This window comes from Dreissena polymorpha, chromosome 3 (assembly GCF_020536995.1).
Source record: "Dreissena polymorpha isolate Duluth1 chromosome 3, UMN_Dpol_1.0, whole genome shotgun sequence".
Taxonomy (NCBI): Eukaryota; Metazoa; Mollusca; class Bivalvia; order Myida; family Dreissenidae; genus Dreissena; species Dreissena polymorpha.
This window is the reverse complement of record NC_068357.1, coordinates 89251250-89277033: the sequence shown is the minus strand read 5'-3', so window position 1 is coordinate 89277033 and position 25784 is coordinate 89251250. Positions and strand designations below refer to the sequence as shown.

Sequence of the window (25784 nt, the reverse complement as noted above, 5' to 3'; positions counted from 1 at the left end):
TAATAAAAAGACCTACACAATATATGCAACTAAATGTATTGTTTATTTTACAATGTTTAGCTTCATGATTTTATTTAACAACATTTTCTTCTTACTGAAATCTTTGAAACCTGCATACACAAAGTACCGTAGTTGAATTTTATTATAATATGAACTTAATGAGATCTGAAAAATACTAAATTATACAATGGCTGTCAGTCGGTCATTTAGAATTTTGTCGAAAACTAATTTATTTTAAGTACATGGTCACTTATAAAATGTTTGAAAGTCAATGTTAAGCTACCGCTCAACACAATTCAACAATTCCAACATGCCCACCAGGTCAGTCACGAAATTTAATATGGAAACAGTAATTATTAGGAATGGTCATCAGCAAAATCAGTTCAAGTATCTAAATTATTAAGAACATGGTGTTATCTGCGCGACGAACCGGCTCACGAACGGTATCATGCAATCGCTAGAAAATCACCACCAAAAGTGCATAAAATATAAATGACTAAATGTAAAAGCAGATAAAGCGATGATTGATGGAGCATTGCATTTGAACGTCTTTATCAAAGTTTCTACTCAAAAAGGGGAAACAATTTTTTTAATTGACACAGGCAAAGAAGCTGTTCAATTTAAGCATTCAAGTGATCTAACAATTATTTTAATTATGTGCTTCTCATTGTCAATGTCAGATGGGCACAAGTATATCAAACAAGTTCATGTGAATTTACGTGTTTATTGTAAGCATTAACATGAGGAAATGGTGCAGTTACTCTTGAAAGCTTAAGATACCTTAACAGCCTGGCTATATATGCGAATGACTCCATAGTTTTGAAGCAGCATGCAAATACCATTTAAAGTAGCACATATAATGTTATAACAAAATGTACAAGTCCTTATAAATAATGATCGAATGCTCCGTGATTATTTAGTGACAAAATGCTATGTCAACAGAGAAAAAGTAGATCATTGATTGTTTAGCATTAAAAACATGCAAATGGCATGTTGATGATGACGTGGTTAATAATGATGATAATGAAGCTCCTGCTTATAATAACGGTGATTAATAAACGTTTTTATTACTACCCGCATATGAGTTTCTTGTGATAAAAATGGAATCGACAAGGAAAAAAAATGGGAACCAAACAATACATGCAAATATATGTTTAATTGTCTATTTAACAAGCTCCTGTTTTGTTTAAATAAACAAGCTTTTATCGAGTATGTTTTTAGCAAATATTCTCGTTTTTATAACGATTAATAGTAACGGATCAACTGTATGTTAAGTTAATTTGTGGGCAACTGTAAAAGCCATTTTCTGAACAAGATTGTTCCCCAGTAACGCCCACATGCAAATTGATGAAGCGTTGTTTGCTTGTGGAGCTAACATAGTTTCGGGCCAAGGTTGAAATTAGTTCGGGGGTCAAAGGAGTGTACGCATAAGTCGAGTGTGTTAATTCCAGTGAATGGGTGGGCATTGTAATGGCCAGTTTGTAGAACAGTAATTAGTCCCGGGTAGACATATAGTTCAGGCTTACACCCGCCGCCTGCCTTTTGGCTGAAAACGTCTCGGACAAAGCTTTAAATAAGGGTGTGGAGTCAGATGGGGTGAACTTCAAGCCTTGTGCAATATTTCCGATGATTTGTAGGGCATATTGTGATGCCAAATTCCGACAAACTTGAGTTGCCCATCGGAAGAGACCTAGTGAAAGCCGAACAAATGTCTTCTGCCTTTCGTGCTGATCTTGTATAGGCCAAGGTTTCAATAAATGTCGGGATCTAATCTCATCCAATGCAAATCTAAGCCAAACAAAAAATCATTTTGGGCAAACGTTTACATAACATTTGGTGTCAGCGACGATGTATATACAAGCTTACTGCGGTTATATATATGATAAAACAATAATATTCAAAAATCATAACCAGGGACATTGGTCATTATGTAACTTATTTTGGAAAAAAAAATAACTTGAAGAAAAATAAATACCGTTTGTTAAATAATGAAAGAGTAATTTTCGAATCGTTCAACAAACTATCTGATGTCAAATTATAATACCCTTCTAAATTTCAGTAAATTTTAATACTTTTTATCAACTTTTGTTTAAATTATCAGCATATTGTAAATTCATCGCATTTTTTATATAACATACTGACATATTTTGAATATTAAATAAGTACAGTCGTCAAACAGACATTGCAATTTACAGACAATTTTACTATTTGAATTAAAGTAATTTAAAAAAAATCTTGAATTTTAACAATACCACATTAAATTCTCGATAAAATTCTGATACCAATAAGCAACTATACAGACTAAAAGATAGACATATACAAAAATAGAAGCATAACAATGCTGACTTTTTTCTAAACAATTATTTTACCAAGCAAATCAAACTATTAAAAAGATTCAAGCAAAAGAAAAATAAGCTGGTCTTATTAAATAGGAAGTAACATTTTTATTTACACCACTTTACAAAAGCATAAAATCAATGTTCAAAAAATCGTTCTTATTAACTATTATTTTCCTTATTTTAACTATAATCAGGATAATCTGTTAAATTTTCAGAATAAAGACAAAGTAAGTTCTTAAAATAATAATTTACCTTACTCTTATTGAAAAGTTAACTTAACCTTATTATATATAACTATTTTAATATATTTAGCAAAAACAGTTATAATCAAATCACTGACAGAATCCTTAATCACATAAGATATGAAACATAGTGTCTTTTTGCACACAACTTGACTGTTTCATGACACAAAATGCCCGGTAATAAATCCTCTGCCGGATATATTACTTGTGTGTTAATTTCCATTCCACCATTTAACTATAACCCATGCCAATCAATGTGTACCTGCCGGATATCCCAAGATCAGGATTATTATCGCATTTGTTCAAAACGGACCGCGAGTATTCAACACAGCAAAAGCAGGGACTTTAGGACGAGAATGTGTTCAAATGTAGTTATTACTGAGCTGACGTCAACCTGATAACACTTTTGGTCTATGAATTGAAGACACGTTGGTAAGAATTTAGTTTGATTTAATGACTATAGAAAGAAAAGAACAAGCACTGCACTCATAGGTTGTTATAGCTTATCTGATATGAATGCATATATGAATAGAATATGTATTTAGACATGAAAGTCATGAAATAGTGCAAGTGTCTTGGAAATGTATACCTCACATTAAATGTACAGTAAAATCTGACTTTGAAAGAAACACTTCAGATTATGCAGTAAAAGAAACAAATTCGTTTAACATATGGCTTTATGATTCGGAAGAATAAAGCTGTTAACAATGATATTGGAAATTTTATTAAACCTTATTCAAATGATTATAGATAACAGTAGTCCAATTGTTTACACGTGCATTTGTACATCATTTCGAAGTTGATAAAGTACTGCTTACAATTTATATTAACAAATAAGTTAATGTTGAGTTTTTTTACATGCAATTTTCTGCTTGCGATAATCTACACATTATAAAATACACAATTTAAACATAGCCATCTCCAATGTTATAAATTGAATCTAGCAATTGTGATTGATATTTTTTATGGATTTCAGTTAAAACTATGAATACTGCCTCAACATTATGTTTGTCTGATCTTTTGTGTTTATATTATAATTTCGGAAAAAAAATGCGTAGAACAGGTTATACAAAATAAAACACATTCTGATATACTGATAAACTATACATATTTTGTTCCAAAAAATAATTATTGCCTCGCTTTATTTATTTTCTACGAACCTAATATCATATTAAGAGTTAATAAAATAGATTTACACATCCATGGTAAAAATCTCGCCTGTTTATTTCCAACCAAAATATCAGGTTTGCATACTTTCATGTCACTAAATTTATCGTCTTAGAGAAACAGGAAAAAGCGTAACACTCGTAAGGAAATATTTTGATTTTCGTTTAATCAGAACATGAGTTTAACAGAAATTCACTCTTTTGCTTGAAGGTTGGAGACTTCTTGAGACTTTGACAGATGGCGAGAAACCCTTCTCAACTGGTACGAAGCCGGTAAATAGATTGCCATAAAACAGTGACCGCTGATTCGCGTCGAGTTCTTTCTTGCATAACGTTTGACCCCCCTTTTTTATTGTTTAAATCATTGCGGCTTGGAATGCTCTTTAAGAAAAGGTATGGTTATGGGGATGTCTATGCGCAAAAGTTTGACTTTTTTTGGTTAAAGTTATTGCTTTCACATTGAATTTATGTAGGAAATCTTTTAGTATATTGTGGCCTAAACTAACTCTAGGTAAAAATGAAATATCATCTTCAAGTACAAAATATGACTGGGAAAGCTGATTTTTGGTCATTTCTAAGCAAAATATAAAAATATAAGTGCATTAAATGCATAAATTTAGATTATTTGACCTGGAATTATTGTTTTTCAAGTTGACCCCCACCCTTATATAGCCGAATAAGGGCTAAATTGCTTTCCGACGTAAATTCAAAGGCATTTTGGTTGACCGTGTAGCGTGAATGGGCAAAATGAAGTCAGAATTCAACGCCAGGGACTCTGTGATCCAGTAATGCAACAATAGCTTGTGCGTAAAGCATGAACATTCAAACAGAGCCCCATGTCACCGACATGGAATGGCGGACATTTTTACAGTTTGGACAGTGCAGCAGACGCTTAACTGAGCCAGCTTTCATATTTAGTTCAATTATGAACATAACAAGCTTTATCACTTGCTATTATTCATAGAAATACACATAAAATACATAAATGCATTTTCTTTTTTCATTTTATACCTATTTCTATTGGGTATTTTGACCTTTTCAGGTAGAGATATGTCTGGGACTTAGCCGAGGGCAACTGGAGAAAGGGTTGTTGATGGCAAAACAGGTAATAATACTAAATTATTATCATTTACACAAGCAAATAAGCATAGTTATGATGCTTAAGGTGTGAAATACTGTCATAATAAGGTTTGTGGTCACTCAAATCCTTGCCGTCGAGCAATTCCCCGTGCAGTTTGTATTGATAGCTCCGCGTCCTGACACGTTAAGCTCGTGCTTTGTTGGCAGCGGAAGTTGGCACTAAACAGGTTTATCCTTGTTCCTAAGCATGTATGCAGTGCATCTGAGTTGATATGCTACTTGTAACCCTACAATTAGCTTGTGTTTGGTATTGTTTTCTCACAATAAACTTACAGTCATGGCCCCGGCTTGAAAGGATGTGGCGTCCGACTTAAACATAGGATTGTTGTAGCAAGTGTCCCCTTCATCATTTACCTTAGAGGAATCTTTTTGCCAAAATTTGGCATTTCAGCAACCAGTTTTGTTTTTTATTTGGTACATGCTTCTCTCATTCAGTGATTCATGGGAAGTATTGACCTTATTCGCTTGTCTTTGCATACAAAGGTGACATGGATCAATGATATTTGTTGTGTTGAGAATTCTGCGGGAAGCTGTGTCCCCAGAAGAAGTACCAGAAACCCCTTTCAGGAAGCTTGCATTGATCTGAGCTGCCTTTCTGCCCCTGTAACAACATGAAACCTCATTTCTAAGCTTCTTGTTTATTGTAACCTTTCCTTCCATTCTAAACCCCCAAAATGAGCATTTTTGTCTTTGGCTCGGTTATGAAGCCCCATTTTGACCAGATCGCCAACATAAAAATAGTCAAAAGTACTTATTTTGTGCCCAAAATATGAAATTTTGTATTCTCTTTAACCTCTTTATGAGAGCTGGCAGTGAATATTGACCATCTTCTGCAGTTTAAAGGCACCCATGACATTATATGCTAGAATATATCATTGGCAGCTGGTAAACAAATTGGCTCCTAGCAACAAGGCGCTTTCAAGATTTCACGCTTTTATTGGTGCGAAACAACAAGTTATTGGAAGCTTATTTATTTCTACACTTCAACGTATCTTTGATCGCTCATTTTCACCAATTTGTTTATTGTCTGTGATGAAATTGGATTTTTTTGCTCTGAAATTGACATTTTTGGGGTTATTTAAAAAAAACGAACAAAAAAGGCATTATCATTATTGCTTTGAGTGAAAATATCTAACAAATTCATTCTTTCCCCACCCCGCATAAGCCTCACTTGCCTGTCCATTTGGTTTGTTTTGGTATTTTGTTGCATATATTGAACACAACAACTTTAAATCTTCAAGGGACATTTAAGCTTCAACAGGCCTAAAATTGCCTTCTTCGGACCGAAAACACCCGCGTGTGAAAATATGATATAAAATGGCCAAATGGACAGATAATCCAGCCAAACTTAATATTTTGCTGCAATATGTATATGAAGATAATAACATGCAAGAAAAACATATTTTAATCAGAGTAAATTTCTCCTTTAAACTAACTCTAGGTAAAAATGAAATATCATCTGCAAGTACAAAATATGACTGGGAAAGCTGATTTTTGGTCATTTCTTAGCAAAAGAGAAGAATAAACGTGCATTAAACGCATGAATTTAGATTATTTGACCTGGAATAGTTGTTTTTCAAGTTGACCCCCCACCCTTATATAGCCGAATAAGGGCTAAATTGCTTTCCGACGTAAATTCAAAGGCATTTTGGTTGACCGTGTAGCGTGAATGTGCAACATGAAGTCAGAATTCAACGCCAGGGACTCCGTGATCCAGTAACGCAACAATAGCTTGTGCGTAAAGCATGAACATTCAAACAGAGACACATGTCACCAACATGGAATGGCGGACATTTTTACAGTTTGGACAGTGCAGCAGACGCTTAACTGAGCCAGCTTTCATATTTAGTTCAATCATGAACATAACAAGCTTTATCACTTGCTATTATTCATAGAAATACACATAAAATACATAAATGCATTTTCTTTTTTCATTTTATACCTATTTCTATTGGGTATTTTGACCTTTTTAGGTAGAGAAATTTCTGGGACTTAGCCGAGGGCAACTGGAGAAGGGTTGTTGATGGCAAAAACAGGTAATAATACTAAATTATTATCATGTACACAAGCAAATAAGCATAGTTATGATGCTTAAGGTGTGAAATACTGTCATAATAAGGTTTGTGGTCACTCAAATCCTTGCCGTCGAGCAATTCCCCGTGCAGTTTGTATTGATAGCTCCGCGTCCTGACACGTAAAGCTCTTGCTTTGTTGGCAGCGGAAGTTGGCACTTAACAGGTTTATCCTTGTTCCTAAGCATGTATTCAGTACATCTGAGTTGATATGCTACTTGTAACCCTACAATTAGCTTGTGTTTGGTATTGTTTTCTCACAATAAGCTTACAGTCGTGGTCCCGGCTTGAAAGGATGTGGCGTCCGACTTAAACATAGGATTGTTGTAGCAAGTGTCCCCTTCATCATTTACCTTAGAGGGATCTTTTTGCCAAAATTTGGCATTTCAGCAACCAGTTTTGTTTTTTATTTGGTACATGCTTTTCTCATTCAGTGATTTAAGGGAAGTATTGACCTTATTCGCTTGTCTTTGCATACATAGGTGACATGGATCAATAATATTTGTTGTGTTGAGAATTTTGCGGAAAGCTGTGTCCACAGAAGAAGTACCAGAAACCCCATTCAGGAAGCTTGCATTGATCTGAGCTGCCTTTCTGCCCCTGTTACAACATGACACCTCATTTCTTAGCTTCTTGTTCATTTTAACCTTTCCTTCCATTCTAAACCCCCAAAATGAGCATTTTTGTCTTTGGCTCGGTTATGAAGCCCCATTTGACCAGATTGCCACCATAAAAATAGTCAAAAGTACTTATTTTGTGCACAAAATATGAAATTTTGTATTCTCTTTAACCTCTTTATGAGAGCTTGCAGTTAATATTGACCATCTTCTGCAGTTTAAAGGCACCCATGACATTATATGCTAGAATATATCATTGGCAGCTGGTAAACAAATTGCCTCCTAGCAACAAGGCGCTTTCAAGATTTCACGCTTTTATTGGTGCGAAACAACAAGTTGTTGGAAGCTTATTGATTTCTACACTTCAACGTATCTTTGATCGCTCATTTTCACCAATTTTCTTATTGTCTGTGATGAAATTGGATTTTTTTTTGCACTGAAATTGACATTTTGGGGGTGATTTAAAAACAAAAAAGGCATTATCAAAATTGTTTGAGTGAAAATATCTAACAAATTCATTCTTTCCCCACCCTGCATAAGCCTCACGTGCCTGTCCATTTGGTTTGTTTTGGTATTTTGTTGCATATATTGAACACAACAACTTTAAGTCTTAAAGGGACATTTAAGCTTTAACAGGCCTAAAATTGCATTCTTCGGACCGAAAACACCCGCGTGTGAAAATATGATATAAAATAGCCAAATGGACAGATAATCCAGCCAAACTTAATATTTTGCTGCAATATGCATATGAAGATAATAATATGCAAGAAAAACACATTTTAATCAGAATAAATTTCTCCTTTAAACTAACTCTAGGTAAAAATGAAATATCGTCTGCAAGTACAAAATATGACTGGGAAAGCTGATTTTTGGTCATTTCTTAGCAAAAGAGAAGAATATAAGTGCATTAAATGCATGAATTTAGATTATTTGACCTGGAATAGTTGTTTTTCAAGTTGACTCCCGCCCTTATATAGCCGAATAAGGGCTAAATTGCTTTCCGACGTAAATTCAAAGGCATTTGGGTTGACCGTGTAGCGTGAATGTGCAACATGAAGTCTGAATTCAACGCCAGGGACTCCGTGATCCAGTAACGCAACAATAGCTTGTGCGTAAAGCATGAACATTCAAACAGAGCCCCATGTCACCGACATGGAATGGCGGACATTTTTACAGTTTGGACAGTGCAGCAGACGCTTAACTGAGCCAGCTTTCATATTTAGTTCAATCATGAACATAACAAGCTTTATCACTTGCTATTATTCATAGAAATACACATAAAATACATAAATGCATTTTCTTTTTTCATTTTATACCTATTTCTATTGTTTTTTTTTACCTTTTCAGGTAGAGAAATGTCTGGGACTTAGCCGAGGGCAACTGGAGAAGGGTTGTTGATGGCAAAACAGGTAATAATACTAAATTATTATCATGTACACAAGCAAATAAGCATAGTTATGATGCTTAAGGTATGAAATACTGTCATAATAAGGTTTGTGGTCACTCAAATCCTTGCCGCCGAGCAATTCCCCGTGCAGTTTGTATTTATAGCTCCGCGTCCTGACACGTAAAGCTCGTGCTTTGTTGGCAGCGGAAGTTGGCACTTAACAGGTTTATCCTTGTTCCTAAGCATGTATTCAGTACATCTGAGTTGATATGCTACTTGTAACCCTACAATTAGCTTGTGTTTGGTATTGTTTTCTCACAATAAGCTTACAGTCGTGGTCCCGGCTTGAAAGGATGTGGCGTCCGACTTAAACATAGGATTGTTGTAGCAAGTGTCCCCTCCATAATTTACCTTAGAGGGATCTTTTTGCCAAAATTTGGCATTTCAGCAACCAGTTTTGTTTTTTATTTGGTACATGCTTCTCTCATTCAGTGATTTAAGGGAAGTATTGACCTTATTCGCTTGTCTTTGCATACAAAGGTGACATGGATCAATCATATTTGTTGTGTTGAGAATTCTGCGGGAAGCTGTGTCCCCAGAAGAAGTACCAGAAACCCTTTTCAGGTAGCTTGCATTGATATGAGCTGCCTTTCTGCCCCTGTTACAACATGAAACCACATTTCTAAGCTTATAAGGCTTTCCTACATGTGTGTGTGTCTTGTTCATTTTTACATTTCCTTCCATTCTAAACCCCCAAAATGAGCATTTTTGTCTTTGGCTAGTTTATGAAGCCCCATTTTGACCAGATTGCCACCATAAAAATAGTCAAAAGTACTTATTTTGTGCCCAAAATATGAAATTTTGTATTCTCTTTAACCTCTTAATGAGAGCTGGCAGTGAATATTGACCATCTTCTGCAGTTTAAAGGCACCCATGACATTATATGCTAGAATATATCATTGGCAGCTGGTAAACAAATTGGCTCCTAGCAACAAGGCGCTTTCAAGATTTCACGCTTTTATTGGTGCGAAACAACAAGTTATTGGAGCTTATTGATTTTTACACTTTAACGTATCTGTGATCGCTCATTTTCACCAATTTGCTTATTGTCTGTGATGAAATTGGATTTTTTTTGCTCTGAAATTGACATTTTTGGGGTGATTTAAAAAAAAAGAACAAAAAAGGCATTATCAAAATTGCTTTGAGTGAAAATATCTAACAAATTCATTATTTCCCCACCCCGCATAAGCCTCACTTGCCTGTCCATTTGGTTTGTTTTGGTATTTTGTTGCATATATTGAACACAACAACTTTAAATCTTAAAGGGACATTTAAGCTTCAACAGGCCTAAAATTGCCTTCTTCGGACCGAAAACACCCGCGTGTGAAAATATGATATAAAATGGCCAAATGGACAGATATTCCAGCCAAACTTAATATTTTGCTGCAATATGCATATGAAAATAATAATATGCAAGAAAAACACATTTTAATCAGAATAAATTTCTCCTTTAAACTAACTCTAGGTAAAAATGAAATATCATCTGCAAGTACAAAATATGACTGAGAAAGCTGATTTTTAGTCATTTCTTAGCAAAAGAGAAGAATATAAGTGCATTTAATGCATGAATTTAGATTATTTGACCTGTAATAGTTGTTTTTCAAGTTGACCCCTCCACCCTTATATAGCCGAATAAGGGCTAAATTGCTTTCCGACGTAAATTTAAAGGCATTTTGGTTGACCGTGTAGCGTGAATGTGCAACATGAAGTCAGAATTCAAAGCCAGGGACTCCGTGATCCAGTAACGCAACAATAGTTTGTGCGTAAAGCATGAACATTCAAACAGAGCCCCATGTCACCGACATGGAATGGCGGACATTTTTACAGTTTGGACAGTGCAGCAGACGCTTAACTGAGCCGGCTTTCATATTAAGTTCAATCATGAACATAACAAGCTTTATCACTTGCTATTATTCATAGAAATACACATAAAATACATAAATGCATTTTCTTTTTTCATTGTATACCTATTTCTATTGGGTATTTTGACCTTTTCAGGTAAATATATGTCTGGGAACTGGAGAAGGGTTGTTGATGGCAAAACAGGTAATAATACTAAATTATTATCATGTACACAAGCAAATAAGCATAGTTATTATGCTTAAGGTGTGAAATACTGTGATAATGAGGTTTGTGGTCACTCAAATCCTTTCCGTCGAGCAATTTCCCGTGCAGTTTGTATTGATAGCTCCGCGTCCTGACACGTAAAGCTCGTGCTTTGTTGGCAGCGGAAGTTGGCACTTAACAGGTTTATCCTTGTTCCTAAGCATGTATTCAGTACATCTGAGTTGATATGCTACTTGTAACCCTACAATTAGCGTGTGTTTGGTATTGTTTTCTCACAATAAGCTTACAGTCATGGTCCCGGCTGGAAAGGATGTGGCGTCCGACTCAGGAGCGTAGCTGGGCTGATTTTCAGTGTACGCAAACGGCATGCTAGGGGGGTCCGGGGGCATGCTCCCCCGTATTTTTTTTATTTCTACGAAGCCGTGCGTGCATTCTAGAGAGGTTTCAGGCAATATAAAAGATATAAGTGCAAAATAAGGCGTGATAAACTCGTGAATGATACCATTTTTCTTCGATTAAAGCCCTGGCCAGTGGTCCGACGGCCGGAGGCCCCTGGAAGCTACGCAAAAATAAAACATTGAAACATTGAAATCGCTTCCTATGCACAAAGGATAGGGTTTAACACATAACAAATGCAACTTTCAAATGTCAATGTTTTCAAACTTTAAACCAATCAATTAGTGATTGCTATAAATCTACAAGCAGTATAACAAAACCATCATTTCTAACAGCAACCTCTGAATATTTACTGATTGCAATGTTCGTTTCTAAATAACAGTGCAAGCCTCCTATTTTGAGTATAAGCAAAAAGGTCTACAATTGTGCACAGAATATACCATCTGCAGCTAGAGAATTTCGCATCCAGGTGTGCTTTTGAAACAAGGTTTGTTGCGCTTTTCTTAAAGGGGCCTTTTCACAGATTTTGGCATCTTTTGAAGTTTGTCATTAAATGCTTTATATTGATAAATGTAAACATTGGATCTTAAAGGCTCCAGTAAAAAAATCAAGAATAAAATTAAAAAAAGGAAACAAAAGTAACCGGTACCAGGGCTCACACCAGTGACGCACGGAGTCCTGGAGTTAGTCTGAAGTAAAAACGCATTAGCCCTCTCGGCTATTCCGCCGGGTATACACAGTTTGAGTATTTTATACCTTATATAAGCAATCTTCGTAGTTTCGTTAATTTAAACGAAAACAACAGAACTCTCCAAATTATTCAATCGTTTCGCGTTGCAACACTTTTTAATTTTTAGGTTTTCAAATCGTCAAAAGATACATATAATGGCTATATTGGACTATGGTCAATGTTCAGTAATACTGTTTGCTCACAAATATCATAACTAAAACGAAAATTTGCGAATCTGAAACAACTTTTTTCAATTGTGTCAATTTACCAAACCGTGAAAAGATCCCTTTAATGAGTCGCCGCTTATCCTGTTACAAATTCAACAATACTTATGGTAAAAACGAAAAAAAAACATGCCTTTGAAAGGATTCGAATTCGCATCGCCATATTACTAGTTTTCCACTCTAATTACTGAGCCATAATTGCGTAAGACGAATCAATATAGAATCAAATGCTTGTTAACATTTCACAATAACAGCTTTTCCATATTTTGATTTAATGATTAAAATATAATATATTAGTTTTAATTCAACATTGTAATGAAAAAGATAAAAATAGATCTACAATAACTTTATGCTTCAGTAGATCAAACATTCCATGGACGGGTAGCTCTTGTCACAGGCAGCAGTATCATAAATTTGCCCTCCCCCCCCCCCCCCCCGAGCTTACTCTAGGGGTTCAAGATTGTTAAATGTACTACTATTGTGTATGGTGAACAAATACCCCTCGCATAGGTATGTGTTTTGCTGCCATTTTTTTGTCGACCGAATGCTCGGCTGTAAAACGCCGTATCATTGGCCAGCACAATGCTGGCTATTAGAAATACCAACCAGATGACTCGTTATAAAATTAAAATGGTGTACATGTGTAGACGAAACACCGAGTGACATGTACCAGCATCTTAAATAACTACCTATTAATTAACACAGTTTGTGCACCTTTAATCGCATACGATTACAGTAGTTTAGTGTTAGGGGTTTTAAAGTAAATGGAGCAAATCGTAAATAATGAATTAATACCCGATCTTTAAAACATGTGACTTTTGTCGAAAATTACTAAATTTATTGAATGCCTTTAACCTGACCCCCCTTAGGATTATGTTTTTATTGCACTTTTCGACCACTTTATTTTTCCATCTATGCAAACGAATTGTACTCAAATGAGTACTTGAGTACGCCTGTCTACGCCGCTGGTCCGACTTAAACATAGGATTGTTGTAGCAAGTGTCCCCTTCATCATTTACCTTAGAGGGATCTTTTTGCCAAAATTTGGCATTTCAGCAACCAGTTTTGTTTTTTATTTGGTACATGCTTCTCTCATTCAGTGATTTAAGGGAAGTATTGACCTTATTCGCTTGTCTTTGCATACAAAGGTGACATGGATCAATGATATTTGTTGTGTTGAGAATTCTGCGGGAAGCTGTGTCCCCAGAAGAAGTACCAGAAACCCCTTTCAGGAAGCTTGCATTGATCTGAGCTGCCTTTCTGCTACCAGAAACCCCTTTCAGGAAGCTTGCATTGATCTGAGCTGCCTTTCTGCCCCTGTTACAACATGAAACCTCATTTCTAAGCTTTTAAGGCTTTCCTACATGTGTGTTTCTTGTTCCTTTTAACCTTTCCTTCCATTCTAAACCCCCACTATGAGCATTTTTGTCTTTGGCTCGGTTATGAAGCCCCATTTTGACCAGATTGCCACCATAAAAATAGTCAAAAGTACTTATTTTGTGCCCAAAATATGAAATTTTGTATTCTCTTTAACCTCTTAATGAGAGCTGGCAGTGAATATTGACCATCTTCTGCAGTTTAAAGGCACCCATGACATTATATGCTAGAATATATCATTGGCAGCTGGTAAACAAATTGGCTCCTAGCAACAAGGCGCTTTCAAGATTTCACGCTTTTATTGGTGCGAAACAACAAGTTGTTGGAAGCTTATTGATTTCTACACTTCAACGTATCTTTGATCGCTCATTTTCACCAATTTGCTTATTGTCTGTGATGAAATTGGATTTTTTTGCTCTGAAATTGACATTTTTGGGGTAATGTAAAAAAAAGAACAAAAAAGGCATTATCAAATTTTCTTTGAGTGAAAATATATAACAAATTCATTCTTTCCCCACCCCGCATAAGCCTCACGTGCCTGTCCATTTGGTTTGTTTTGGTATTTTGTTGCATATATTGAACACAACAACTTTAAATCTTAAAGGGACATTTAAGCGTTAACAGGCCTAAAATTGCCTTCTTTGGACCGAAAACACCCGCGTGTAAAAATATGATATAAAATGGCCAAATGAACAGATAATCCAGCCAAACTTAATATTTTGCTGCAATATGCATATGAAGATAATGCTATGCAAGAAAAACACATTTTAATCAGAATAAATTTCTCATTTAGGTTACAATATACTAAAATATTTTGGAGTGCAATGCTATACTCTCTAAAAACATGAACATCATTTATAAGAAGACACAATTCTCTGTAGGGGCACTTGCCATGGCTTTATTTTAGAATGTTTCTTTGTGCCTGTGGTAGGGAAAACATTGATGTTACACAGAAATTCACTCTTTTGCTTGAAGGTTGGAGACTACATAAGACTTTGACAGATGGCGGGAAACCCTTCTCAACTGGTACGAAGCCGGTAAATAGATGGCCATAAAACAGTGACCGCTGATTTGCTTCGAGTTCTTTCTTGCATAACGTATGACCCCCCTTTTTTATTGTTTAAACCATTGCGGCTTGGAATGCTCTTTAAGAAAAGGTATGGTTGTGAGGATATCTATGCGCACAAGTTTGACTTTATTTTTTGTTAAAGTTATTGCTTTCACATTGAATTTGTGTAGGAAATCTTTAAGTTTATTGTGACCTTCTTAGAAAATAAAACTATTTTCGTTCGTAAAATATTTGTCTTATCGACAGATTAAGCGCCTTTTGCAGGTGTGCTCATGCGCGTTTACTACTGCGAAGCAAAACAATATGGCAACGTCGGTGAACAAAGTGTGTCTTTCAAATACGCGAGTGTAATGTGTTTTAAGTCTACAAACACATTATTTTAATTGTATATAGGACGTAATTCCATCTACTTTGCGTTAAAGCCGATAATAATGAAATCGCTCAAACGTTCAGAGTAGACTAGAGTAACAGTTATAATGGTATAGTACCAGAAAGGCCGTTTACCAAAACGGCCGCACCAAAAAGGCCGCATAAGTGAACAAAAAAGGTCTCATGGTATACCAGAAAGGCCATACAATATTTTTTATTATCATTGAATAGTTATAATGTGCAACGAATTATATTCGCGCGAATGTTGAACGATTGTTATAATGTTACGTGTCTAAACAATCTTCAATCGTAAGTAATAAAATGTGTCACGTCTGAACAGAGAACGGATAGTTGCATAATGGTATGTTTGGAATAATGTGATTCTATATTTCTTTCATAATTATGTCATTTTGTAACCATTCACCTTCGTCAAGAATTGGAATTCCCGTTTCTAAAAATAGAAAATTTCCAAAGGAATGTAAACAGACAAGTTTGACAAATACAATGGTGTCAAATAAGAAGGGAGGGAACAGAAATTTTCGCTAGACGACTGCATAATCTTATGCAATTTAATGGTGGAAGACTGTGGTGTTGCGTTTTTGCATGGATTGAGTAACTATGATCTGATGCGACATAGATTCACTGAAGGTAACCAATTTATAGTGAATGTTGTTTTGTGTCTAGCAGATTTTGCAATTTCAACATTGAACATACATTTGTTTCTGTACATTTTTTTACAAGTTACTGTATAAAAATATTTCATCCTAGCTAAAAGAAGTTGCAATAATCAAACTCCCAGCTACTGAGTCTGAGCTGTATGTCTACTCATAAAAGCAATTACGCATTCAGAAGAACAAAGCTAAAAGATCTGTAAAAGACTTTGTTGGAGGAATGGAAAGTATAGTTTGATGTAAAAATATGTGTGTTACCATTTTCTCATTGAGTCTCTGTATGAAAACAACTGTTAAACATGCATGATAATCTCACCATAAATTTATTTTGAATTATAATTATAATAATAAAACAACTATTGAAATCTTAACACCAATTTATTTGCATTATTTGCTACATATTCCGGTAAAGCCAATATAAAGCAGTCAAAGCTATGTACATTGTATGTGATTGTTTAATGAATACAAGTTCTGTATTTAATAGAGGAATAACACGTCAAACAAAAAAGCAGATGTGGGCGAGAGTTGAAACAAATTTCAATCAAAAAGCAACTAAAAACAGGACGGCAGAAAAGCTGCAAAAAAGTGGCTAAACTAGGTAGCCAAGCACCGTCTCATTTACAGAGATTACATGAGAGACCGTTCATTGACAGGTACCATACCATACCATATTCTTTATTGCATAAAACATATACAATGTTTATAGCAAACAACCTCAGGTAGTCATCAATTAAATGAGAAATAAATAATTATATAATAAGGAAAAGAAAATTATAAATGTTAATGCTTTAATACCTCTAAAATAAGTACTCATTTTTTTTTATTCATATGCCTTATAATCACTTTGAAAATCCAAGTCCTCTTCATGTAAAGTATAAAAAAATTGAGACTATTAAGTCATTTTTAACAATGTTGCTTTTGTTTAATTTTGTTGTAAAGTAAAACCTTTTGGTAATGGTATAACAATACACCTTCAAAAATTCAGTTGTTTGAATAAAGTCATTACACTGAGGTTACAAGTTTAAAATGAATCAAAAGTAAAACTCATTCATGTTTGAACAAGAATTCATAAATGTGGATTCACAATTTTAACCACACATCCATTTAGTCTTATAAATAATGAAAATGTTTATCTTAGGAGGAGGTTGTTTAAACAAAAATCTAGACATATTGACAGAGGCTGTCATGAATGTGGTCGGTACAGAGTCAGCTTCAATCGCTGGGGCTGCGACAGTTGCACTTGACAAGAGCTTTACTAAAATTTAGTCGCTTTCAGCTGTGTAAGACACTTATTTATCATCTTTTAATTTGAATGTTGATCAGCAGTATATTACTGTTTTACCTTTTTTTTATCTGATGAGGCATTTAATGTTTATATGCATTAATGTAATATTCAAGACAAACTACATAAAACACCAGCACAATCATAAAACAAGTTCATCTATTTCCTGATTAAAAACATCATACGAAAACAAGTGCAAAAAATCATGCAGAACTGCATAACCAAGAATTATCTAAATTGCTTCATTGATATTTTTAGTACCAAAGTTATTTTTGAACTTAAATATACGCTACATGAAACAAACTATTTTCAGAACAATACCTTCCCATACACAATACATGGAAGTGGTTGCAGGGCCAAGTGAATCGGTGGATTATGGAAGCAGGTATTAAAAAAAATATTTTCATAATAAAAGACAACAAAAACAAAACAGATAAATACATAATATTATCATATATTTGGTGTATATAAATTCTTGTTTGCAGTCAAGTAGTTTTTGACTATGCCTTTTAATATGTGAATGATATTTTAATAAAACAAACATAATTTAAGTCAAAGGTGCCAACCCCACTCGACCCCAACCAGTCTTTGAGGTAACGAGACCCCACTATACCACAACCAGCACTTACAGGTACTAAGACCCTACCGGTACTATACCCCAACCAATACTTACAGGTACTGAGACCCCATTCTAAACCAACCAGCACTTACAGGTACTGAGACCCTACTATACCCCAACCAGCACTTACAGGTACTAACACCCTACTATACCCCAACCAGCACTTACAGGTACTAAGACCCTACTATACCTCAACCAGCACTTACAGGTGCTAAGACCCTACTATAACCCAACCAGCACTTACAGGTACTGAGACCCTACTATAACCCAACCAGCACTTACAGGTACTAACACCCTACTATACCCCAACCAGCACTTACAGGTACCGAGTCCCCACTCTTACCCTACCAATCAAACAAAAGAATAACTCATGGTAAAGAAAAAAGTAAATACCATTGTTACTTTGTACATAGTATTTTTATACAACAAAGGCTATCAAAAAGATAAACACTTTTCCACTTATTGATAATAAATTAACTCCATAATCCAAAGTACATTTATTTTCTCAGTCTTCTACATATGTCATAGTATGACAAATGAATTGTCTTTGTCAGGATTCACTGCAGCTGTCACGACAATGACACCAACTTGAGGTGATGTCATTAGCAGAGCTGAAGAGAAAGAAGATAATGCTCGAAGTTAGATTGTTGAAAAAAAAGCTGCAATCACCATAAATGTTTATTTTTCATTTTGATCATAAGCTTTTATTTTTGTAAATAATAAAAATCCTTAATTTATTAAAAACATTCAAAACTTTTCAAAATAGCATTTGTTGTGATGAAAATGTAATGCTTTTTTTTACAATGAAAACAATTTTGTTAACATGAAATATATGCATTCTGTTTGGAAACACTTCATAACACATACAATTTCATGTGTCTTGTTCTGAGAAAACAGGGCATAATGCATGAGCGTAAAGTGTCGTCTCTGATTAGCCTGTGCACTCGGCACATGCTAATCAGGGACGACACTTTCCACATTAACTTGATTTTCGGTAATGAGGGACTTCCTTGAAACTAAAAATACCATAAAAGCGGAAATTGTTGTCCCTGATTAGCCCATGTGCGGACTGCACAGGCTAATCTGGGACGACACTTTAAGCACATGCATTATGTCCAGTTTTCTCAGAACAAGACACACATATGGGCTCTGCTAAGTATACAAAAATGGACTTCGGCTTGATTTTCAAATGTATATTTTGTACAGTTGTGTCAGTATAACTGACAAGTTCAATTCTGTTTTATTATTGAGAAGTATGATAGGATGGTCTTCCTTTCAATGTTACTGTTATTTATTGTTGAAAGATACATACTTTTAAAGTTCGATTGTAAAATTGTATAACTAGAATTGGTAACATGTAACATATTTTATGCTATAGTTTTACTGTACATACATGTATTAAAATTATTAATATGTTAATTTTATTTGTTTTTCTGTACCTTAATTAAAATATGTTAAGGCTACAAAATCCCTGTATCGGAGCCCATTCTGCATCCCATGATATGGGCCTAGTATCACAAACATACTTAAGTCAATATTTTGACTCAACTTTGAGATTTTGCTCAACTATTGAGATGAGTGTAAACACCTTGCTCAAGTTGGTGATCACGAAAACGTTTTTGAGTACTGAGACAGACTCATCTTTGAGTTTGAGCAAAAATAATTGAGCCAGCGTTATACATGTCTCAAGTTATAAAGCAGTACTCAAACATGGCCGCTTTTGTTGAACGCATTCAACGTTTACGAGGACGTTAGCCGATTTAACGTTTATTTGAGGACAGCAGCAACCCTTAAGAAAAAGTAAGCGATATATATCGATTTCACCCGGAAACTATTTATTTATTTCATTGTTGGATTGCTGATTTATGAATTGGACGCACCGACTCGTCGTTCATTGCCGATGCAATATTTGCTGTCAGTTTTGATAGTAAATAGGGCAAAGAAACATTTGTTTTACAGGGTCCATTATAATTGCTAAATTGCATTGATTTTCAAATGGCAAATACGTAGAATTTAACCCCAAAACGTATAGAGAAGTTCCCCTTTGTTGACATAGCATTTGACAACACATCTAGGGGGCACACTACAGTTTTTCACAAATCGGCTACTGGCTGCCGGGGTGGGGGCACTGTCCGTCCTCACAGCTAACACAACGTCTACACCTGAAATCATACAAAACATATCTTCAGTATTGTTGGGGGTATGTCTTCCAGAAAATACATGGATAGCCATGGTGCACCCACTTGCTGTATATTTTTATCATGGAAAATCAGCCAATTTAGGGGTCTGAATGTCACCTGTTTTCGAGGCCATTTCTGTGATTTTCAACACAAATTTACCACTAAACTGCAAATGCCAGTTCATTAAACACTTTCTGCTTTACTGCATCACTAACCAGATATTTGACCGACACCGAAGAATCCTAGGGTCATCCACGCGTTTTTTTGCAGAAATTCAGTTGAGTGGAGGCACCTTTAAAATTCATGCAAAATTAGCCTTCGGAGCTAGAAACCAGCATGTACGTATTTCATGACCTTGACTGCCCAGCAGACACACTGGCTAGGCACTGGACACATTTTCGAATTCACTAAGCATGCATTTCAAACCACCACCACTCAAATCTGATACTTTAAACTTGTAAAACACTATTATTGCTGCTCAGTTTTATTGTATCCCTATTTATTAGAAATTTCTCCCTGCCAATTCGATACTAAGGCTCAAAACTGTATAGTGCTACCTCTATCTATCTATCTTTCAATACTGCCGGAACCCCCTTGCGGGTACTATTGGCAGGTGCGCGTGTCAGTGCAAGAATAAAAGGTTTAAAACAGTGCCCCAGATAAGCTGCGTATCTGCGTCTTTCACCCTATTAAAATGTTTAAAAACGCAAAGAAATACAATATCATGCGTATTGAAAACGCAACGAATTTGACTTTTACGCAAATTCGTCAAATTTGATGCGTACAATAGCTTCGATCAAAAATGCTTTGCTTATTTTCGGTATTTTCTCTTTGGAATTATTTTCGTAACGCGGCCACGCTTTTATTCAGAAAGCGCCTGGATGACGGAGCAGGAAATCAGTCAAAGTTATTTAAAAGCTCTGCGGACTAGATTTCATAACTTAATTAAAGCGTTTACGACGACATTCATGCGTTTTTAATCTGATTTAATCCGTCGCTCATTATGCATGTATTTGTAAAGCGTCTGTTCTTTCAGTTTCTACTACAATGCGAAATAAAAATGTCTAAGAGAGGTCGAAAGACGTCCGCGATTGTTGCGCCAAAATATCAGTCGATCGCAAACATTTTGAACCAAGAAAGCAAGAGCCAATAAATGCCGAATCATTTGTGTTAACATTTTTTTTTTAAGTTTAAAGTTTATATTATGGACTGTTTCAATGGTTAAAGATGTTATGAACCATCTGTTTATTAAAGTTAATTATAATAGTTTACAGTTTTATTGAATCTATACAAGTGTGCAGCTTCAACAGATGTAGAGTAGAAATGATTATAAGGTATGCAATTTTATAACTAAGTTCACCCCATTTCAAGAATGAAATCACCCTATTTTTCAAAATCCATGGGTGATAACCCTATTTCCCAAATAATTATCTGGGGCACTGTTAAAAGCATTGAAAGGGAGAATTCAAAGCATGAAAGTGAGGTGAAGATAAAAGTCTGATAGTGTTAAACAAGAAGAAACATATTTATAGGTTAAAAGTTGTTAAAAACACTGTTTTGTGCATTCAGGGACGACTGGGGAGTAGTCCAAATAATTAGACGTAAGCTACGTAAATCGACCTCATATTTATAGGAGTAGACTGGGGAGTAGAGTGGGGCTAAGGCAACGCTTGAACCCCTCTAGGTCTGCCTGCTATACAACTGTATACATGCCTTGGTTTTAGCAAAACTTTTTAACGATGAATGTTTTAATACTATAATATATCCCGGTGTGACCCAAATACAATCTTACAATAATGAGTAAGTTTTATCTTAAATTCTGGTGTTTCTTAATATATTATTTATGTTTACTCATTCTATTACTGCCAACGTGTATGTATCGATGTAAATAAATGAAGACTGATTTACCCCACCCGCTTATGTTGAACGTGTAATACTTCAGGTTACAGTATACTAAATACTTTTGGTGTTCAATGCTATACCCTCTAAAAACAAAATCGTCATTTATTTGATGACACAATTCTCTGTATGGGCACTTGCCATGACTTTATTATTGAACATGTCTGTGTGCATGTGGTAGGGAAAACATTGCTGCATACAAGTAGAAATTCACTGTTTTGCTTTAGGTTAGAGACGGTATAGTACCAGAAAGGCCGTTTACCAAGAAGGCCTTCTCAAAAAGGCCGCATAAGTGAACCAAAAAGGTGTTGGCGGGATACCATCATCAACTGGAGATAAGCCGGTAAAAAGATTACCATAAAACAGTGACCGTTGATTCGCGTGGAGTTCTTTCTTACATACCACATGACCTATGTTTTTTATTGTCGTTGTGAAGCAAATACAATAATCTGTGTTCTAATTCCTTTTGTATCCATTCATAAAATTAATGATTACATCATTTTAATGAAAATGAATGTGACATCAAAATACTGTTTGTGTTTGCTATTTTCAACAAGTTTATAGTATGGGTGAGTAAAGTAGATTGTATGTTGTGTAATTACTATAAAGATTTTCACTTGTGCTTATTTGTATAATTGACTAGCTTGTATGTTTTCTTTTGGGTAATATCATAGCAATTAATGTCAGTACATTCACATTGGATCATTTTAATAATTTGAAATTGAAAATGATCAAGCCTCATACAGGCTCAATTGGTCATTGTCGGCTCGGGTACTACTGACATGTACCTGGGGTACTTTTAAGTATACTTAAATGTACCCCAGGGAACAGTTTTAATAAACATCGTAGTACATATATACAATACGATACATTTTTCGAAGATGCATAATTGCTTAAGTCAATATCATATGTGTCGTGTTCTGAGACTTTTGGTACTAATTCGGCAAGCTTCATAATGAAAAAACTCATTCGAAATGACATCGCTTAACTTGCGCTAAATTTTGATACATTGCCTAAGGTTTTCTGTGATTTTACCATTTATCTTATTTAAGTAATATAAATATCGGCATAGACTAGTACTTGAAAGAATTTTTTAGCAAACAAATAGTTGATTTTGACCTTTTAATGTCAATGAGCTGAGTTATTACTTCCATTTTACCAAAGTCGGCCACTGAAAATTTCAATGAGCTCACTTGTTACTCCCCTTTTAACGAATTTGGCAACGGCTAGTTTATAGCCACACACAATTTTTCAACTCATGTTGATACTGTTTTCAGCTCGATGCTAATAATAATGTTTGAATTCGTCTTTGAAAAGGTAAGTGTTATTCTTTTAATAAAATTCACTTTTTTATGTCCAAAATATTTACAAAATACATTATATTTACAGCTGAAAACGAAAGTAAAAATGGCGACTGTAAAATTTTCCAGTTCCTTATATTTGGTTTACATTAAGTTAATAAATGAAGTTGTTATTTGTTTTATTATAATTGATTGTGAAACTCCATCACTTAATTATTTATATTTCCCACCTAAATTTGTTAAAAAAATCACAGTTTTGTTTTGGATAAATTCCTATCAGGAAATTCCCCTATACTCATTGTCTGTCACTGTATAAAAGTGAAAGTGCAATTTAAATTTTATGTTGCCATTTAGCAGCATAATGACCTCAATTTGCTTAATTTCATGAAAACTGATTCAATCTCATTTTTGTTTTACATGTACACAGAATAACATCAGACATGCCAGCTGGAAGATAAAAAGCCAGACAGGGTCAATGTGCAGAAGATGTCAAGTAATACTTGACCTTCTTGGGAAGAAGTTTCATAACCTATTGTATACCAATCCAACAGGAAACACTAAGCCTCTCTGCTCAATGCCTGTGCTATAAGAGGAAGAATAAGAATGCTGTGAAAAAGGAACTATTCCTGTCTATCCCACTTGCAGATGTAGAAATGCCAACAATATGTGACTAATAACTCATAGTACACCTAGTTGCTGTAATATTTTCAAATCATGAGCAGTCTATCATAATGTGCTGCAACAATTGTAGATTTAAGAGTTATAAACTTCCTCAAGACCGCACTCATATTTATTGAATATGTTTGAATGTATAATACATTTTACAAAAACTCATTTTATTATGCAGTTTTTTAACCAGGTTTTCCGAAGGAAAAAACTGGTTATTAGATTGGCGAATGCGGGCGGGCTGGCTGGCGGGCGGGCGGAACAAGCTTGTCCGGGCCATAACTATGTCGTTCATTGTCAGATTTTCAAATCATTTGGCACATTTGTTCACCATCATTGGACGGTGTGTCGCGCGAAATAATTACGTCGATATCTCCAAGGTCAAGGTCACACTTTGAGTTCAAAGGTCAAAAATGGCCATAAATGAGCTTGTCCTGGCCATAACTATGTCATTCATTGTGAGATTTTAAAATCATTTGGCACATTTGTTCACCATCATGGGACGGTGTATCGCACGAAAGAATCACGTCAATATCTCCAATGTCAAGGTCGCCACGACTAAAAATAGATTTAAAAAAAAAACAAACTTACAAAGGGGGTTAATTTTGTTTGTTCATTTCAAAAGTTCAGTTTGAGTTTTCTCCCTTTATCAGATTTTTTTTCACAATGAAAACCTGGTTTTGTGACAATTTTGTCCCTTGTTTTTATTATTTTAATTCATTCTAATATTATATGCCAACTTAAACAACTGTATGCATTTTTATACGCCCGTCATAGACGGGACGTATTATGGTATACCCCGCGTCTGTCCGTCCGTCTGTTAATGTCGTACGCTACGTCAAATATCCTTTGACAGATTTTCTTCAAATTTTAACACAATCTTAATATTGATAAACCCTGATCCCCTTTCGTTTTTGACGGAATTCTGAATTGTCGTTCCAGAGTTATGGGACTTTGTTCGTCAAAATTTCGTGATTTCATTGAATGTCCTACTGTAGCTCAAATATCCTTCGATGGATTTTTTTCAAGTTTCAACACAATCTTAATATTGATAAACCCTGATCCCCTTTCGTTTTTGACGGAATTCTGAATTGTCGTTCCAGAGTTATGGGACTTTGTTCGTCAAAATTTCGTGATTTCATTGAATGTCCTACCGTAGCCGTCCGTCCGTCCGTCTGTTAATGTCGTACGCTACGTCAAATATCCTTTGACAGATTTTCTTCAAATTTTAACACAATCTTAATATTGATAAACCCTGATCCCCTTTCGTTTTTGACGGAATTCTGAATTGTCGTTCCAGAGTTATGGGACTTTGTTCGTCAAAATTTCGTGATTTCATTGAATGTCCTACTGTAGCTCAAATATCCTTCGATGGATTTTTTTTTTTTTTTTTTTAGTATCCCTGAAAAATTGAACAAGGTGAGCTTTTTTCTATTCCGATTGTACACTACCACTTACCCATCTACATTTCTCTTTTATTATTGGTCAAAATATCTATAACAGGTTTACTTCAACTCCATATCCTCTAAAGAAATGCATACATATACTCAAAAAAAGATATGGTATGAATGTCAAGGAGACGGCGCTCCATGCTCATGTACTTATAAAATAAACCATGTATTCAAATACAAATAAACTGAAGTAAAAAAATGATTCAAAGGGTTATTTATTACCTTACTACTTCATTGGCGAACGACGGGCGTATCATGCGCTCATGGCGCAGCTCCTCAGTTAGTTTTTACAATAGTAACCATGGCGACCACAAAGTTGTGATCATTGCCATGCAACTAACACTTAAAAATAAATGATTCCTGAATGTATTGTCATTTAATATGTTTTAAGATAGCCATGTGTAAACTAATTGTAAGATTAAATGAATATTAAACAAATCTGAGAAAATTATGTTTGTCT

General features: G+C 35.0%; 1 protein-coding gene and 1 long non-coding RNA gene across 2 annotated transcripts in view; one reads left to right on the top strand and one right to left on the bottom strand.

Annotated features, from left to right (window-relative positions):
- Nucleotides 1-25784, top strand: part of LOC127875196 (uncharacterized) — a 78011-nt gene that overhangs the window by 17052 nt on the left and 35175 nt on the right. The window lies entirely within an intron of this gene.
- Nucleotides 16317-20511, bottom strand: LOC127875213 (uncharacterized). The gene is made up of 3 exons (XR_008047325.1): nt 20223-20511; nt 19846-19989; nt 16317-18438 (listed from the first exon to the last, which is right to left on the bottom strand). It is a non-coding gene; the product is annotated as an uncharacterized LOC127875213 (long non-coding RNA).